Source organism: Lepidochelys kempii, chromosome 13 (genome assembly GCF_965140285.1).
Source record: "Lepidochelys kempii isolate rLepKem1 chromosome 13, rLepKem1.hap1, whole genome shotgun sequence".
Lineage (NCBI taxonomy): Eukaryota > Metazoa > Chordata > Testudines > Cheloniidae > Lepidochelys > Lepidochelys kempii.
In genome coordinates, this window is record NC_136392.1 from 20558871 (window position 1) to 20566040 (window position 7170).

The window sequence follows — 7170 nt, forward strand, 5'->3', positions numbered from 1 at the left end:
TCACTCCCTCTTCTCAACTGTTGTGTAATGTTGGTGCTGCTGTACCTGGGCAGTACATTCCTCAACCCCAAAAAAGGCTGTAATTTCATTTGTGGGTGAAGCAACCAAAATATATCATTTATAAATACACATGCTCACACAACTCATCAAGGTCTGCTTCTTCTAGATTAAAAGAGGTATTGAAAAGTTAGGGCTCCCAGTTACTGCAGGTTTCCCATCAACGTGATTTCTAATGACTTTTCCATTCACACAAAATATAGCATTGATGCCATACAAAGGAGCAATGCAGTTGGCAGCTATCGCAAACACTCAGTAAAAGGCGTAACACGGACATGTAAAATGGGTTTCTTTTTACTGAGTCGTTCAGTTTCTGTAACTGTATGAAACTATAATAACTCATTGTAACAGTTACTCCCAGGCAAGCTGCAATGCAGCTGGATTCAGAAGGCAGAGAAGCAAAACCATCAATTCCTTCAACTGGGAGAAGGTGAAAATATAATCTAAGGACCCAGCCCTGCAAATCTTTCTCACGAGTAGATGTCCATGACTAAAGGCTTGAAGGATCAGGCCCTAAATGTGTGGAACATACTTTGATCTTCATAGACTTCTACTTTAGTTACAGAGAGACCAGAATAGCTGGATCATTACCTTAGCAGAAATGAGTGAGTGTTAAATCTGTTAATGTACACAGACAGCACATATAAACATTACTGCTATGGTTACAGACAAAGAATAACAATTTCTAAGACCCAGAAAGTACAATTTGTGCCTGTAAAACTGCACCCATATTTTTCTGCACCTACCATCAATTGTGGGTACGAATAGGAGTTGTAGGACAGATACCTGATTTGCCCCCACAAGTGGAAGGCTAGGCTGGGGCATAGCTGAAACGCATTCCTGAGGGAATGCTTATTAAACAATAAATTGCAATTCTTGCTGAATCACTAGGGGGCATGTGATTTAATGGCAGGGAAGGTTAGGCATCAGGAGTGATGTCTGAGCTGAATGTGTCCCTTTGTTTTGTTTAATTAAAACACAACAATCTTTATTTGCATAATATAAACCTAGGAGTCATGTCTGTGATAGCAGCTAGCACAAGAACCCGTTTGCATGTAAGAATAAAATGGAAGGTGAGCTTCAAGGCAGCATGTGCATGGCAAATGTATGGTATAACCTTATCTAGTGGGGAGAGGTGGGAGAAGGAAAGGAAGAAGGGCCCATTTGAATTGTGGAACCAATACAGAGTATTGATTGATATGATCTCATGGAGCAGATTGTTAGTTACCCAATAGTTTATTGCTACCTATAAACTTCAGTTCCTAGTAGGGTTGCCAACAGTCCCTTATTTTTTCATCTCTGTACAAGAAGATCAGGAGTTGCTGAGCGCTGCAAAGAGCAGCAAGAAATGAATGTAGGTGAGTACTGTTCATTATTAATAATTAATAAATATCAGGAGGGGTAAGAAAGGGATACTAAGAAAACAGACCCTTATTTTTGAAATACAATGTTGACAACTCTAGTTCCTTCTCACAGTTCAAACCACATCTGATAATAAACTACAATTTAGCCCTCTCCAGAGTCATTTTGAAAGAGATGGTATCTATTTCAAGGGGCAAGCCGTGCTAGCCTGAGTGCTGTACATCCTATATTTGGGAGCACGGGGGTTACAAATATCAGCCAACCAGAAAAAGGTCTTTGGGGGAGAAATCCTCCACGTTATTTTGCTTCCAAACAATACTTCACTCTGTGCAAAGACATTTGATTTCCAGCTAGAAAAGGGGGTTTTAGAAAGAGCTCCAAGAACCCAGCCCTTGCAGCGCTGTAAATGTGATGCTGTAATAACACAATACTGTAATCAAAGCATTTTAAGAAGTCCATATAATAAATGTCATACAGCGTGAATAATTCCCTATAACCCATAACAGTTAGTAGGTGCCAGAAAACTGCAGAGCAGGTCTGTTAAGCTCCTCTGGCAAAGGCCCTTTGACTTTCATGAGGTAAATTTAAACCAGATGATGAACTCTGGGTGGTCGCCACGGCATTCGGAATGGTGAACACTGTTTAAAAGTGCATCACTGAAACAATTTAGTTCCAGTGTTTAGACAGCAATGGCTGCAGAGAAAAGACAGAGGGATAGCACCTCAGTTTCCCAAGTGATCATTGTCGCTGATTCTCAGACTCTGTTGTCAGATATCAGATCCGCACAGTTGGAGAAAGTCTGCTTGTCTCTATCTGGCATGTAACTGCTTTGCCAGTCCTATGCAGTAAATAACCACACATGGACAATTATCCCACTATGCACTTCAGTAAGCCCTGTGCAATCACCCACATACCCATGGTTCTGTTTGCAAATGTTAAATAACATCACATTCAATAGCCCTCTGAATGCATATTAATATCCCTATGCAAAAATATCCTCACATGAAAACCTGTGAAGCAGGAGTCATACAGTGACTATCAGCTCAATGTTTCTGACTGAAAACCTTGTGGTTAATTCCACCTAAACAGTACTCCCTGCTGCTGCCTCCTACTCATTTTGTAGCTGTTCCCTATTCTGTAATTGCCTTGGTTATTTTTATAGTTAGCAGTTGGCCTTGGTCACAGCCTTCCTTTCTGCCTCCACCTGCCATTGGCATTTCAGGGACTCTCCCAAAGTGGAATCCACCTCTACAAAGGGTTTACAGACCTCACCCCAGTTCCCTTCCTCCCAACAAGCTCTGGCGATGATCCTGTTTCACAGTGCAAATCTGGAGCTATCTGATCCCTATGCCGGTGAATGGGAATTGTGTGCAAACAGAATCCTACAGCTCTGGAGAGGAGGGGATGACTGATGGGAGCTTTGCCTCTTCTGCTGCTTAAGTGTTTTGAGACAGAAGAGTAAAAAGGGCTAAACAGAAATCAGAGCAGCATGTTTTTCCCCACTGATTTATGCTGCACAAATCTAGCCTTTGTCTCTGAAGCAGGTCCTTCCTCTTAAATCAAGATAGCTCCAGAGAATAATACTTCCCTTTGTTGTTGTTTCTTCAGCATTTGCCTCCATGTCCAGACAATCCTTTTTGACCTTAATCAAGGAGGAATGTGTACCTCTGAAGTTGGTCTCTGATCAAAGCTTATTAGGCAGACACAGAACCACATGGATAGAAAACTTAAAGAGCTTCAGTGCCGGTGGTCCAACACTAGAGCCAGCTGAACCCCTCAGCAGAGTCCTTCATCTGGGGCTAGACTCTCTGTGAATGAACCATGCACATTGTCACAGCTGAGAGTTGAACTGGGACCCACAAGTGCACCCACAGTACTGAAGGTCAGGCTGAGACTCTGAAAAAAATAAATAAATAAAAAATCAGAGCCTTTGGGCCTAATTCTCCCTGTTTTCATTTGCACCAGTGCAAAGTGAAAAGAAAAGGAGTATTTGTGGCACCTTAGAGACTAACCAATTTATTAGAGCATAAGCTTTCGTGAGCTACAGCTCACTTCATCAGATGCATATCGTGGAAACTGCAGCAGACTTTATATATACACAGAGAATATGAACCAATACCTCCTCCCACCCCACTGTCCTGCTGGTAATAGCTTATCTAAAGTGATCATCAGGTGGGCCATTTCCAGCACAAATCCAGGTTTTCTCACCCTCCACCCCCCCACACAAATTCACTCTCCTGCTGGTGCTTTCCCTGTTTGCTGTAGAGGGGAAAGCACCAGCAGGAGAGTGAATTTGTGTGGGGGGGTGGAGGGTGAGAAAACCTGGATTTGTGCTGGAAATGGCCCACCTGATGATCACTTTAGATAAGCTATTACCAGCAGGACAGTGGGGTGGGAGGAGGTATTGGTTCATATTCTCTGTGTATATATAAAGTCTGCTGCAGTTTCCACGATATGCATCTGATGAAGTGAGCTGTAGCTCACGAAAGCTTATGCTCTAATAAATTGGTTAGTCTCTAAGGTGCCACAAATACTCCTTTTCTTTTTGCGAATACAGACTAACACGGCTGTTACTCTGAAACAGTGCAAAGTGAGTATACAATGCTATCAAATGGAAATAGCAACGATTTCATCCACTATTCACTCATTTGCACTGGCATAAATGAATATACAAGGTGCAGGGTAATGGAGAACCAGTCATGCTTGTAACCATAATTAATTAACTGCTTCCTAGCCTGAGGTGGTGGAACTAAGAAGGATCAGGTGATAGCTTAGTGGACGCCTGGACCTTACAGAAGGTCAGTGAGAGATCAGTCTGAGAGTGGAATTGCAGGGAATGGTCAGACTGCTCTGGAAGGCCCTGAGCCAGGGTATTTAGGAGGCTGGGGACTCCAGGGGAACCAGCCTGGGGTCTAAGTGCTTTATCCCAGAGCCAGAAAGGTAGCCAAGAAAGGGGCGGGAACAGGGCGCAGAGGGTGGGCCGAAGAGAAGCCCATGAAGGGTAGAAGAATCTTTTTAGTTCATGTTTGTGCCACCCTAGGATGGTATAAGTTTTGTTTGTGACTTAGCCAGAGAGGTAAGATGTGTCTCCAGTACAGTGTATGGAAAGCTGAGGAGACCCACCTTGAGGAAAGAAACGGAGTCAGGAAGTGCTGTCAGCACCATGTTTGGCCAGCAGGAGGCACTACAGGGTGGTCATGCCCTATGACAGTGGTTCTCAACCAGAGGTACACGTATCCCTGGGGGTACGCAGAAGTCTTCTGGGGGTACATCAGCTCATCTCGATATTTGCCTAGTTTTACATAAAAAGCACTAGGGCAGTTAGTGCAAACTAAAATTTCCTACAGACAATGACTTGTTTGTACTGCTCTAGATATTAGACACTGAAATGTAAGTAAAATATTTGTATTCCAATTGATTTATTTTATCATTTATGAGTTATTTTATAATTATATAGGAGAAAGTCAGCAATTTGTCAGTAACAGTGTGCTGTGACACTTTTGTATTTTTATGTCTGATTTTGTAAGCAAGTCGTTTTTAAGTGAGGTGAAACTTGTGGGTATGCAAGACAAATCAGACTCCTGAAAGGGGTACAGTAGTCTGGAAAGATTGAGACCCACTGCCCAATGACACAGACCCTCAGCGTGCAGTACATTTCAAGATGTTTCCTAGCCAAAACTGGGTGCAGTTCTATCCCAAGGGGCAAAGAATGTTCTTCACCAGGGGCAGGCCTTTCTTTTGCAGGGTTAAATGAGGAAAATACTTGCAAAGGCAAATTGAAGCTCAAACTGCACATTGCAGTATGGTTTTTCAGCATTACATATGAGGCATATGATGACATGGACTGGATGCCAATGTTATGTCAATTTGCTAGCTCGCTTCCATATCAGTTAGCTTTGGCCAGGCCTGGGTATAAACCATTAAATAGATATAAAGGATTGAATTAAGTTACGTGCCAGGATTAAATAACTAATATTAATGTAATGGAGTGTGTTGATTGGTAGCCAGGGGCAAAGTTGTGGACAAAATTCTACAACTGGATCAGAAGCAAACATCTTTAAATGTTTTGAAGAACATCTGATGATGAGTACTGGCACAGGGCTCTGGCAAAGAAGCTAATTGGCGACCGGCAGTAAATAATGAAGTGAAGTTGTCTGCAGAGAACTGTCACTGACCACAAAATAAAGCACCCACTGCCTTTGCACTAACAATTGCAGCCCATGTATCGGTCTCATCAGTAAAAACAACACATCTGGTTGCCAGTGAAAATCAGTTACAGTTCATACTCAGCAGTTATGAATAGACTCAGCAGCCATAAACCCCTCACTTCTCAGATACAAAGCAGCAGCTAATGTTATCAGGTGACCCAAGGCCAGATCATCAGCTCTATAAATCAGCATCCCCATATTGACTTAAATGGAGCTCTGCCAATTTACACCAGCTGAGGATCTGAGTCACACATTGGAGAGCTTAGTGTCTGTGCAGAAGACACTGGAAACAAGGAGAGCAGGGGATCAAGAGCATCCATCTAAAAACCAGGGAAAACAGTGGTGGAAAAGATTGTGCAGTGAAAATGCAGCCAATGATTATGGGAGGACAGCTGCAGATAAAGAAGACTCTAGGTTGTTACGTTCTTTTGCTGGACACGTCTGCCATGTCAACGCCGTTGCCTGTTCTAGTCTCCAGGATACTCTGAAGACAGAGCCATCAGCAACATAGTACCAGACAATGAATCTTTGTACAAGGGGGCCCAAGCTTGAGGAGCCGTCGCATAGGATTGTTACTAGAAGCTGTTAAGGGCGCTGCCCTTTTCCAGCAGGTTTGCACTTTACTGAAAAGTGCAGCGTTGGCAGGTAAAATGTCTTAAAGGGTTTCTCAGGTTGTCACTGAGGTGAAGATTGTTTGCTGCTGTTTCTCTTTCATTTTTTATAAGAAGTCCAGGTGCCACGTTATTCTGAGTCCACCAGGAGATCAGTTTAAGCTGGCCTGAAATCCTGGGACAGGATCAGATTTGTAGTTGCTCCCAAATCGTTCGTATTTTATGTTCTTTGCTCCTTGCAGTTTCTGGCTAGTGTGACGTGTATTTGAGAGCTGGGATGATTATTTTTTCAGTGAAAACTCAGTTGAGTCTATATTGCAGGATTTTCCCTGTGCCATAGCGGACGCAGCCCTGAAGTCTCCAATAGCCAGCTTGTCCTTTGAGCAAGTCACCAAGGGCTGCCCATGACCTGGCATTGTCTCACCAGTGGTACAGCACTGTGTATTTGGCTGCGATTTGGAGCTTCTAGCTTCCACTAATCCTTTTTACATCTAAGGTTCTTTTGTGTTTTTAAAGGCAAACATCCCCATTTTTCACAGCCATGCAGCTTGAAAGTTTGAGCAGTGAGAAGAAGCTCTTGGCACTAGGAAGCCACTGGGGAGACGTGTGTTTTTAATCACAGCTGATAGTTCTGAGCCTCCATCATGAGGCCACCATTCCTCTGAGGGAACTAACATCATGCATGACCCCAGCAGTGAAGGGGGGCCCCATGCCAGAGGCTGGAGACCAATTTCCATCCAGTTTTCATGTAGGTTTATCAATCATGAGCAAGCCAAAGATGTCCAGGTGGTCCCTGGTCCTGTGTGTATGAACACCCTGTGAGAGTGTGTGTGTGTGTGTGTGTCACTGGACATGGAGCCAAGAAACAAGTGAGCTCAGTTTAACTGATGTCCTTGCCGTATTTGGCTAGTGTGGCCCTAAGATGATGGGTA